Source organism: Zalophus californianus, chromosome 9 (genome assembly GCF_009762305.2).
Source record: "Zalophus californianus isolate mZalCal1 chromosome 9, mZalCal1.pri.v2, whole genome shotgun sequence".
Classification (NCBI taxonomy): Eukaryota; Metazoa; Chordata; class Mammalia; order Carnivora; family Otariidae; genus Zalophus; species Zalophus californianus.
In genome coordinates, this window is record NC_045603.1 from 104333257 (window position 1) to 104346035 (window position 12779).

The 12779-nt window shown below is 42.3% G+C and overlaps 1 protein-coding gene across 1 annotated transcript in view; it reads left to right on the top strand.

The window, feature by feature from the left end:
* CACNA1C (calcium voltage-gated channel subunit alpha1 C) overlaps positions 1-12779 on the top strand; it is a 650688-nt gene that overhangs the window by 105505 nt on the left and 532404 nt on the right.

The following is a 12779-nucleotide window of genomic DNA, read 5'->3' on the forward strand; positions in this document are numbered from 1 at the left end:
TCGTCCTCTCTCAGAGAGAGGTCACAGAGGAGAGTGAGGGAGTATTGAGGAATATTTAAAAGCAGATGGCAGGGCGCCTGGGTGGCTCAGTCGTTAAGCGTCTGCCTGGGATCAAGCCCCACATCGGGCTCCCTGCTCAGCAGGAAGCCTGCTTCTCCCTCTCCCACTCCCCCTGCTTGTGTTCCCTCTCTCGCTGTGTCTTTGTCAAATAAATGAATAAAATCTTTAAAAAAAAATAAAAAAATAAAAGCAGATGGCTTTCAGTCCTGGGTTTAAATTGCAGTCCCATCATTTACTAGTTGTGTGATCTTGAGCAGGTTACCTCATTAAACACCACTTTTCATATCAGAAGTATAGAGTTAATACTGGTTTCAAAGGGTGATTGAGGAATAAGTGAGATAAAGCATATGTGGTGCATACACAGTGTAGGTGCTCAATAAATAATTGGTGTAATTGGGAAGCAAAATGGTGTGTCTTCTAAACCTTTGGTGAGCATTTTCTGATTTGTAAATTCTTGGTTGTATTTTAAGACAATGCCTTTATCATTTTAATAATAGTGTAATGATTTGAGGAAAATCATTTCAGTTCTAATAAGACTAGCAGTACTAATTATGCACATGATAACATTTTAACAGAGTTCCATAGTTTATGGATTTGGGAGAGACTTACAAAAACGGGTTGACTCTCTGGAGCTTCAGATTTCTGGTTGAGTGATTCAAATGAACCAGTCTTGCTTCCTGCCAGTGCAAATAAATCAAGTGTAAACCTTTGCTTTTTAACTAAGTTGTGAAAAGTGGAACAAGTTTAATGATAAGAAACTGTTTTAATGAGGCACTTTATTCTGGAGGTGATATTCTAAGGAGAGCCTCTCTAATTTGTCTCTGAACTACCAAAAGCAACAGGCCCACTGCTGTATTTGCTTTTTCAAATTTTTTCCCCAGCTGCTCTGGGTTTAAGTAACTGAAGTTTCTCAAGTCTTAAAGTTGGAGGGTGGCTCAGTGCTCCAAGCAGCGGAGACTAAAAAAGGACTTTGGGTGTAAATCAAAATTTTCTAACTGCCTTGCTCTGAGACATTGGGAAAGTCACTTTAAAGACCTTGGATATCTCAGTCTTACCAACTGCAAAAATGGCATGATGGCATGATGAACATAACTTGGCTTTAGAATGTTAGGGAGGAAATAAGTTGTTAGATAATCCTTTTCTGCTTAAATGAAAAAAATGTATGTTGAGTGAGTGTTACCTTTCAAGTAACTTTTGGACAGAGTCCACGAGTGTGTGTGTGTGTGCGTGCGTGCGTGTGTATGTGTATGTGTGATAGCCTGAAGTTCAAGTATTTGTAAAGGTTTCCAGCACACAATTTAAGAAACAGAGAAAAGAATTTGATCAAAATAATGCTTTTCATCAGTGGTGGTTGAGCAAGATTTAGGACTTGCAGATCTCCCATGTCTTATCTTGACAATTTATGTTTCAACTGAGTTTCAACATTGGCTCTCAGAGTCAGAAAGAATTCCAGAAGATAAAGGAGAACCAGAAAGCCAATTTTTAATAAATACTCCGAGAGTAAAAAGAAATAGTCAAAACGGCATACATTGTAGAGGTCATGTGGTGTATGAAGAAATAGCTTTGGATAAAACAGGATAGGATGAAACTTCAAAGTGTCTTCTGCCAGTTAATCCAATTAGTGTTCCACTGATTTCTCGGAGATTGATTGTCTCTGGGGAGCTGTGTTACATCAGCCCTCAAACTGTTTTTCCAATTCCATTAGGCCCATCAAACAGTCTCTACTGTTGGGACAATGGGCTTTTGTGCCATGTTTACCCATATTCCTTTAGCTTGTCCCCCATCCTCCCCAGTCCCAGCCAGGAGCAGAGAGATGCCTCCGTTCTCAGTAGTGAATATGCGGGATTCCCACTCATAACGCTTTGGGTGGGCAAAAGAAACTCAAACAGAATGGGGAGGCAGCATCTGCCCAGGTTATCTTTAGGTTGGCTGATCAATTCTTCATGTGGCTTTTGATGTTTATTTAGATTTTAGATCTTATGGGTAGATACACTGACCCCATTCAAAATGCCTCTTTATATTAGAAGAGAAATGCCTAAGGAGTGTCAGAAATGAGGAGAAAAACTGCTTCTCTTGAAGTCTCTTTCTTTGTCTAGTTTGGCGGGCAAAGGAGTTTGCCAGTTGTGAACCTTATAAATAACCTCAGAGTTTCAGTTTTGTTATATGTAAAATGGCAATAATAATAATGCCTCCCTCATAGGGGGTTAGGAGAATTAAATGGGTTAGGTATTTGGTAAATGCTTAACACTGTGCTTGCCTGGTGTTATGGAAAGGACTCAATAAAGGTTAGCTAAAATTATGTTAATTGTTCTAAGGGGAAGGGTTAGTAGGCATGTTGGGAATTGATATTAAGGAATAAGACCCGTATTTGGAGAAAGTGGGGATCAAGGAGACTAATCAATAGGATTTTGAATGTGGGAATATGCAGGATATGAGCACATGTGATTTCTTGCCACAGGAACCACCTACATCAGGCATAGCAAGAGAAAAGAACCCATGCAGTGTTCAGACACTATAAGCATTGTACAAAGGGGCTCCCCATGAGTCATTGATACTCAAGCTTTTAATATCACCCTCAGTCACTTTATTCATTGCTACATTCATTGAACCTACATTTATCACTCAACCTGTGCTGTGCATCGATGTTATAGATAAAAACAATCCATTCCTTATCCTTAAGAAAACTGAGGGAAGAGGTGGGCAAGTTACCAGACAATCAGACAAGTTCTTGAGTGATCAGGAAGAATGAGGTATACTGGGAAGGCTTCTTGGAGGACTTGAGACCTGAGATTAGATGAGTAAGAGTTATCTAGCAGCAGGAGAAGAGTTTTTCAGGTAGAGGTTGCTGTATGTGCAGAGGCACAGATGACAGAGCACTGTGTGTGACACATCCTGTCTGCTAATTCCAACATCTGAGACATCTCAGGGCTCTTCTCCATTGATTACCTGTTCTCTTAAGTATGGACTGTATTTTCACATGTCTAGCAATTTTGGATTATATTCTGGACATTATGAATGATACATTGTAGAGCCCATGGATTCTATTTGTTCCTCTGAAGAATGTTAATTTTTTATTTTAGCAGGTATTGAATTTGACTGAATTCAAACATCAAACTCCATTTTCCCTGTAGTGGGCAGAAACTGAAATCTCTGATCAGTTCTATTAATCTTAGCTGGGTTGTTTAGACTCTGTCTCGTGTATGTGTAGCTTAAGGAGTCAGCTACAGATTTTTTTTTTTAAAGATTTTTTTTTAATTTATTTACTTGAGAGAGAGAATGAGATAGAGAGAGAGAGCATGAGAGGGGGGAGGGTCAAAGAGAAAAGCAGACTCCCCGCTGAGCAGGGAGCCCGATGCGGGACTTGATCCTGGGACTCCAGGATCATGACCTGAGCCGAAGGCAGTTGCTTAACCAACTGAGCCACCCAGGTGCCCTCAGCTAGAGATTTGGACAGAGTTTATATGCAGAATTTAGAGTTCCTTTCTGAGGCTCTCTCCATTCTTGGGATTTTTTCCTCCATTTTTCAGCTGCCTCAAACTCTGTCTTCTGATTCTGCAGGTTTCTACCTGGTTTGTAGCCACTTAATAGCATGCTTATTGGGGCCCTCGCTCAAGCAAAGAGTTGTAAAACCCAGGAAACTTGTCCAGTGCTCCCTAGCTTCTGCCTGCTTTTGGTTTGTAGCCACTTAATAGCATGCTTATTGGGGCCCTCACTCAAGCAAAAAGTTGTAAAACCCAGGAAACTTGTCCAGTGCTCCCTAGTTTCTGCCTGCTTTTGGTTGCCCTCTAGTGCATACCAATAGTTATTTTTGAGTTTTTATTAGGTAATAGTTATGCAGAGAGGATTGGTCCAATATAAGCTACTTAATGTATTAGAAGCAAAACATTCACATGGATATTTCAAGAACTTCAAATTGTTCAATATGGTTAGAGGTGTGTGTGTGTATGTGTGTGTGTGTGTGTGTGTGTGTGTGTATTGTAGGGGACTGGAAGGATATGCAGCTTGGAGAAAGGCAGAGGCCAGGTCATCAAGGGCCTTGTGTGTTACACTAAGGAATTCGGGCTTTAACCTGAAGGATGTGATGGAGAGCTTTAATTAGAAGAGTAAAATGATCAGAATTGTGTCTCAGATACATGGCTTGGCATCTGTATAAGGATGAGCCAGAAGAGGTAGAAAGATAGTTTAGGAAGCTGTTGGGTAAAACAGAGTTCAGTTTTCTCCTTTGTAAGATGAAGGGTTGAGCTAGCTGATCATTAATGTCTTTTATGGCTTTAATATTATGATTTTCCCACTAATGCTTTTACTTGGCCTTACTGGAGCTTGGGGTTCCTGTGAATCTGTGTTTTGTAGAGCACTATACACAGCCCTTTGAACCCAGACTTCAGATGATGCCAACAGAGAAAAATATACTTGGTGGTGTTCTTTGGTTTATGAATATACATTAAGGTAATGGGGCACAAAGCAACACACATGAATGTACCAAAGGTGGTTAATGACCTTTGAATTTCTCTGGTTCTCCCTTTAGACTGCCTGCATCATAACAGGTATTTGGTTATTCTGTGTTATCTTAAATGGTCTACTATTGATCTGACTTTGACTTTTTTTGGTTCTGAAAGAGAAGGAAATGGGCCTATTAAGAACCAATGTTATGGACAGATTGCTGTAGGGGTACCAAAAATGGGAAGGGTGGGAAAATATTCTATTATAGTTTTCTGAGAGTCTCAGGAGATGCTGATGGGCAGTATGATGGGCATGTTGATTTCATCCTTTCCTGGTTCTGAACCGATAGGAAGGTGAGGCTTCCCTGAGCCGCAGAATGTTCTATACCTTCTAATGCTTCCTGGAGAGCAAAGAGCTCCTTTGTGTCAGACTGTGGATGACATGCTGAAAAGCAACTTCTGCCCTTGCTCAGGAGGGCAATCCAGAGTCCAGTAGTTCATTTTCATCATGACACATTTTTATATGCATTGCCTCAGTAAGAGCTCAGGCCTTTTCGTTCTTAAAACTAGCTGAATATACCATATTCGGTTAAATTGATCCTATATTCAGTTCATGAAATATCAGGTTTTAGGAGTTACAGAGGAAGCAGTGTAATTCTTGCATGCTGTTTCTTGCCTGTAAACAAGGCTTTCCTCTTAGGATTGCAAGACCTGGTGTGGAGATTGGTGAATTACCTTCCTGGCTTTTTACTTTGATGAATGTCATTTTACTCAGAGTTGACTAAATGATATTGTCTTATATGGCTTTAAATTTTTTCTCTGATATGTTTCCAGTCTGGAGTGTATGAGTGCATCAGTTCAGATATTTACGAGACACCTGGGGTTGGTCTGGGGGTATTACAGTTATTAAGATGCAGTCCTTGTCCTCAGAGAGACCCTAGCTAAGTATCTGCCACAGCCCCTCGTTGGCTGCTTGGCTTTCCACTCTTTGAACTGAGCTAATGAACATGGTGTGCCTTTCCATAGAGGTTCTTTTCTATCATACTGTGGCCACTGAATTGGATTTGGTGAAAATATCAGGAAGTGGGATGATGTGCTTTTGGCAGAGATGTTCAAGTTTGGTCACGGTGACATTTTGCCAGCTTCTATTTTATCAGTTCTGGTGTAATTGGTCCTGGATTTGAGGGTGCTGTGAGGCCTGCGCCAAGTTCATCTCCTACTTCCTTGCCTTTGCACTTGAAATTTCTGCCATTGGTGTAACTCATAACATAATCATGGGTTAGCTCATGAGTTATCATGGGTGAAGGCGTTGCCTGTAGAATTCTATTTGTGAAGGTCCATTATATTGGAAGAAGTTGATTGAGGAAGCATTTTGACTTATTTATGATGTTCCATCTGAGAACTATGGATGGTAGAAGTGGGAGGTGGGGGATGAGTTTCAGGGGTTGAAAGAAAGTGATTCAAAAGAGCATGGAATAGGCAGAAATAGGAACTCTCCTCTGTTGCAACTCTCCTCTGTTGCAGTTTTGGCAGCTTCTATGCCTATTTCTTTTTTTTTAACTTTTATCCCCAGCACATGCTCAGACAATGAAATCTCAGGTCCAGCGTTGGCTGGCAGTTATATCTGTGAATCTCAGCCTTTGATTTAAGTCTAGTCAGGACTGAGTCATTAAAGGGTTCTTTGCATGTTCAGATAGTGGGATTTTTACTCAGTCTCATTCATTTCAGTGTGGCTTCACTGTGACCAGGTCTGTGGGAAGGAGGCATCCCTCTCAATATGGGGATAAGTCCTCTGCTCTGAGGTACATACCGATTTAGATCAGACACCTGTTTTTAGAAGGAAAAGTCTATTTTAGAGCAGGAGGGAGAGAGGAGCTTAGCCATGACCTAAGGGAAGGAGAGGGGCCAGGCTGTCCTGCCACTTCATGTATGGTTGACTCAGCCAAGTTTGACTGCAGGATTGGGTCTTGGCCCAGGATGGAGAGTATCCACTAATGAGGCAAGTAGCTTCAAGAAGATCAAAATAATCAGTCAGTTTTCACTGCTGTAGTGAGTCACCATCTTAAAGACATTATGTTCTAACTTAAGAGTTAGGAAGCTGAGGTAGAAGACGCCTAGTTCCTAATCCCTGGGGAATGCAAAGTGTGTCTGAGAAGCCTGAGGGCCGGTGGAGAATGGAGGGGGACTCCAGTTCTTTTCTGCTGCCTGTGCTATTGCTTCCTTCTTCTTGCCTTCAGTGGGAAGGAATGTGAGAGGAATAGTGCATTAGAGGCTGAGGTGGGTTGGAATGGACTGACTGGGGGCAGATGAGTGGTCTAGCAGAAAGGAATACAGCTAACACTGCTACCCAGGCCCTTGGAGGCTGCAGAGATCTCGCCAGGCCTGCAGGGGCTCCTGAGGGGTATTTTGGTGGGCCTGGCTTTCCAACCCACACTGTTTGAGAGGGATCAGTGTTCCCCTTGGAGGCGGTGAGGAGGGCTGATGGTGTCTGCATCTGGAACTCTCCATCTGTGTGACTCATGCAGCCTGTAGAATGCCCTGTGGCAGGGAGAGACAGCTCTCACCCGTGGTTAGTTTACAGTACATGGCTTTCCAGGTACTGGGCTGGATTGCTGAGAAGTCTTTTCCCTGGGGTATCCTCAGATAGGTGAGGGGGATGTCAGTCTGGGAAGCTGATTGTCATATCCTCTAAAAGCCAGGCAGGAACAGCATGACCTGTCAGGGTAATAAGTTCTGTAGCAGTTTGGCCAGAGTTAGAGGTGTGTCCATAGAACAAAACTTTCCTTGGAGCTGAGCAAGTTGGCCCCCTTAGAGACTGAAACCTTGACCTTTGTTTTCAAGAGTCCCCCACTCCAGCCAACTTGCAAATGGGAGGCCAAGATGAGACAGTGCAGTGTATGGCACAACATCACCATTGTGGGAGGGACAGGTCAAAATGCCTGTCCTCCTCCCATCACAGAGGGATGGGCACCCCGCACAGAAAGTCGGTCAAAAAGAGTCTGGTAGAAGAACTTGGACAGAGGGGGCTCTGTTCAGGGTAAGTGACTTCCTGGATAAGTGACCTTCAGGACATCACTTACACTTTCTGAACCTTCTTTCCACCCCTCCTTCTGTCCCTCCCTCCCTTTTGAGTGCCTACTAGAGGTTGTAAGTGCTGAAAGTGCAGTGGAAAATAATAGAACAAGGCTGACATTCTAGTGGGAGAGTGACAGAAATGAGGTAAACAACTAAATAAGTATGACTGTTTCAAACACTGGTAAGTGCTTTGAAAAAAATAAGGTGATGGGATGGACAGTGCTGGGGGAATGTGGCTGTTTTTGGGGAGTAGCACAGAAGGCCTCCCTGAGGTCATGCTGTTTGGGCTATGACCCAGGGCAAGGGGCCCTTTATTAATAGGTCTGGGAGAAAGGAGAAGGAACAGCAAACACAATGGCCCTGAGATGGTAAGCCCAGTAGGCAGATGGCCATGATGCCCTTTGTGGGCACAGAGCCTGGTCTCTGACTCCCACTGTGAGGGGAAGCTTATCTGGAATTACTGTGAGCAAGAAATAAACTTCTATTGTGTTGAGCCACCTACGTGTTGGTGTGTATTGGTTACAGCAATTAACGCCACCCTAACCTTGCATCTGGTGGTACCGAGCCCTGAAGCAAAGGCGGGACTTGAGCACAGAAAGGAAAGCCAATTATCACCTCAGCAACAGGAGGGTGCTCACCTCTCTCTCCTTGTAGTCTGAGCCAGAGGCTCTGTCTTGCTCTAATATCAATTCAAAAAGGCAGCATTTCCAGACTCTTGTCACGTCACAGGGAAGCTCTTGGTCCTCTAATTAAGCAATAATGTGCTTGTCCAATAAGTGCCATATGGTTGCAATGAATCAAGACCAAATTATGATAGCTTTAACAATTAATATTATTAATGTTGGTAATAAAATCTCCAATTTTATGTTATGTTTTTCTTTTGAAGAGCTCAAAATGCAAGTATTAAAATATATGTCCAAATATCCTACCAACTGTGCCTTAGGAAGAAATGAAGATCCCCAAAAAGTTGGGAAAATGACTTCATACTTTAAAATAAGGTTCAGTTCTTTCACCTGACTTTATCTCTGACCCCATAAAGATAGCTAATCTTTCCTAGCAATAAACCAGAATAGTGTGATAGAATTAGGGAAATGGGATTATCTTAATGTCACAGTAAGGAGCCGAGCACAAATAAGGGGCTGGAGTTAATTAGATAATACCATATGTCAAAACTGGAGAAAACTGGAGTAGATTTGCCTTGATGAACCTGGTCTATGGAGAGAGGATGTGGGATCGGAACAGGGAACATGGGAAGGGGAGCTGGCCAGCTTTGCCCTGTGCCTCACTGGCCTGGAAGTGGCAGGTGACTGCAGAGTTGATGAGGAGCCAAGAGAGGGATTTATCAGGAAACACTGAGTTCTGAGTGGCAGGCATACTCGAGGACAGGCGACTGGCCTCCAGCTAAGAGAGAGAGCAGGGCTTACCATAAGGCAGGTAAATGATGGATTGACAGTGTGCCCAGGGACGTCTCTTACTTAGGAGAGACAAAAGAAAAGTGTAAGAGTTTCTTTGTTTGGCTCTAACCCAGATCCATTTCTTCATTGAACTCAGAGATGCTGTGGGATAACCCAGGAGAGTTGGGGGAGAGTGGGCATTTACATCTGAGGGGGGTAGTTAGGAAAGAGTTATAAGCCACAGAATTCAAAAGAGTTGCCAGGGACACCATGAAGACCATTACTTGGTCAGTTCTTCATTTCTAGGAAGGCCCATCACCATAAACAAAAATTCATTAACCTTTTATTCAATGGGTATTAATTAATTGGCTATATATGCTTTTCCTACCCTGGAGGAGCTTATGATTAAGATGATCATATAACTTATTATCCCAACGAGGACACACTTGAGAAAGAAAGGGAGCATTATTAAGAATTATATGGGGATAAGAGGCACACACAAAGAGTGGCCCAGCAAACTGGGATGTACAGAGAGACCCGACTTATGAGATGTCACTCCATTCACACATAGGCACAATGAGATGCCCACTCCATGGGCAGTGAAATATTTCTACCCGTGTCCGCATATCCTGCTGGAGCCTGTTCTCCTTATTGTCAGGACTCAGCTGGAGCCCTATCCCCCACGGACACCACCACTCTAGCCACTGATCAGGTTTGTGACCTCGGACAGATTCTTTAACCAGTACTCACATTCTGTCTGTTAAATGGGGGTAGCAAGAGTACCTGCCTTGCAGGATTGTAGTGAAGATGAACGAGTTAATAGAGATTGACACTAGAATGGTGCCTGACAGAAGGTAAGCACCACATACATGATGATCATTATGATTAGCTCTGTGACAGCAGGTAACATACCCAATCTCTCTGTACTTTACTTTCCTCATCTGGGAAACAGAGACGGGAATACCTACCTTTTATGGGCTTGAAATTCAATAAAATGTAGCCCCCCTTCCTCTTTACAATCAGCAGCAGACATCAAAGGGTGAGTTATAATACTTTCCACACTTGTTCACAGATTTATTACATAATATATTTAGATGCGGTTAAAGAACATTTACTGAATGGACAGGGGAGTTTCCCAAGGGGAAGGAAGCAGATAGGGAGAGGGTTGTGTGTGTGGCCTTACATGGAAAAGGTAAGCAGGAATCCAGATAAACAGATGGCTAATCTTCTTAGCACTCTCAGGCAAGAGAGAAGACTCTAGAAGTCGCAAGATGGTTTGGCCTTTGTCTCAGGAGAAAAACCAGAGGGGTTATCTTTAAACTAGGGAGGCAAGTCACTGGGGTACATCTAAAGACAGAAAATGACCAGCTCTTTTGCTTCTAGTATTTGACCTCCATCCAGAGCTGATGGGATGAACAAAACTATTCTAGATACTTGGAATTCTTATTTTTTTTACTTCATTAAATTCATCTATAAAGCAGCAACTTATATTTTTTAGAAATGGCTTTATAATGGAAAATTTCAAACATAATCAAAGAGACTTGTATAATCAGTTCCCATGTACCCATCTCCCAGCTCCAGCTCCACAGTTATCAACACTCACCAAGTTAGTTTTATCTATTGCCCTCAAGGCATTTTTCCTGAGATACTTGAAAGCAAGTTTGTCGTTATATACAGATTGTCCTTGACTTACGATGGTTTGACTTGTAAGTTTTTGACTTTACAATGGTGCAAAAGTGCTACGGAATCAGTAGAAAGTATACATCAAATTTGGAATTTGGGTATTTTCCCAGGCCGGCGATATGAGGTTGATACTCTTCTGTGACGGGGGGCAGCATGAGTTGCAGCTCCCAGTCGGCCCTGTGATCAAAGGGTCAACAACTGATCCATTTACAACATTCTGTGCGCATACAACCATGCTGGTTTTCACTTTCAGTACAGTGTTCAATACATTACATGAGATATTCAATATTTAACTATAAAATAGGCTTTGCATTAGAGAATTTTGCCCAACTATAGGCTAGCATATGTGTCCTAAGCAAGGTAGGCTAGGCTAAGCTATAATGTTGGGTAGGTTAGGTATAGCAAATGCATCTTCGACTTGTATTTTCAACTTACAGGTTTATTAGGACATAACCCCATCATAAGTTGAGGGAGGTGTATAATTTCACCTGTAAATACTTCAGTATGTGTTTTCTACAAAGACTTAAAAAAAACCCCAAATGTCTGTATCACCCCAGACAACAATAATACCAACAAAACTCAGTAAATCCTTGATATCATCTGATACTCAGTTCAAATTTAAATTTCCCTTATTATCACAAAAATATCTATTGACAGTTGGTTTGATTCAGGATCCTAATAAGGTCTACACATTACATTGGCTTGTATGTCCTAAATCTCTTATCAAAAATTGTCCTCCCTCTCCTTCTGAATGCCATTTGTTTGTTGAAGAAACTGGGTCAGTTGTCCTGTAGAATGTTCCACATTTTGATTTGGCTGACTACTTCCTCATTTTGTCATTTAATTTGTTCCTTTATCCTCCTTATTTCCTGTAACCTAGAAGTGAGATTCACGCTCCATTTGTTTTGGAGGGAGGGTCAAGGGTATTCTTGTTGGGGCTATACACTTCCTGTTGCAGTACATCAGCAGTCACTTTTAGGGATGCTGGGACTGGTGAGGGGGCTCAGAGATTTATTGTCAGATGGCTCCCTCCATTACCAGCCTTCTGCTTGCTGGTTTTAGCATCCAGTGATGATCGTTGCCCCTACCTGTACTTCATTAGGACTTGTGAAATGTCCATTTTTGGTTCCGTCATTCCTTTTGCATTTAGTAGTTGGAAGTCTTTTATAAGAACTATGCTCTCCCATCATTTATTTGGTTTTCCTGAAATACAGTTTGACAGAACAAGCAGGACAAGTGCTTTCCTATCATTTGTCAATTTTCAGAATAATGAGTTGGCGCCCTAGCAAAGGAGGATAGATCTTTCATTAATTAATTAAACAACTATTTATTGAGTTCCTATTATATGTTGAGCATTGTCCTAACTCCTGATGGTTCAGCAGTGAACAAAATAGATAAACTTCTCTGCTTTCTTGGAACTTACATTCTGGTAAGTTGATCTATTGTGTTAGGCAATGACAAGAACTATGGAGAAATATAAAGCAGGATGGGGGTTTCGGGAGAGCTGGAGGGAATGGGAGTTGGGTTTGCAATTTTAAAGTGGGTCAGGAAGGCTCACAGGAAGGTGATATTTAAGCAAAAACTTGACGAAGGTGAAAGAATGAGCCACCTACATGTTGGAGAGGAGCATTCCAGGCAGAGGGGCTTGATGTGGGAGCATGCCCACAGTGTTTGAGGAATAGCAAAGAGGCCAGTGTGGCTGGTGTGGAGTGACTGAAGGGGAAATTAGTAAGAGATGAGGTCAGAGAGGTGGGAGTGGGGGCCGACCACGTAGGACCTTGTAGACCATTTTAAGAATATTGCTTTTTCCCTTGAAAGAGCTGTGCAGCTACTGAAGAATTTTGAACAGAGGCATATGATGTGACTCTTGATGGAATAGTTGGGTAGGGGTGGAACTGAGTTTAGGCTTAAAAGTAGAAAGTTTCTTTCCTTGTCAGCTGGTACTGGCAAGGGGGACACAAGGTATTTCATCTGTTTGGAGGGGAACTCTGCATCTGGGTAATGGTTGGACTACAGGAAATGCTGCCTCTTAAACTGTCCTTTTAAATTCCCAGGTTTAGCACTTTCCTTGGCACTGTTAAGCTCTTCATAACATAAAATCCCAGGGCAGAAACCTTCCTCCCCCAGA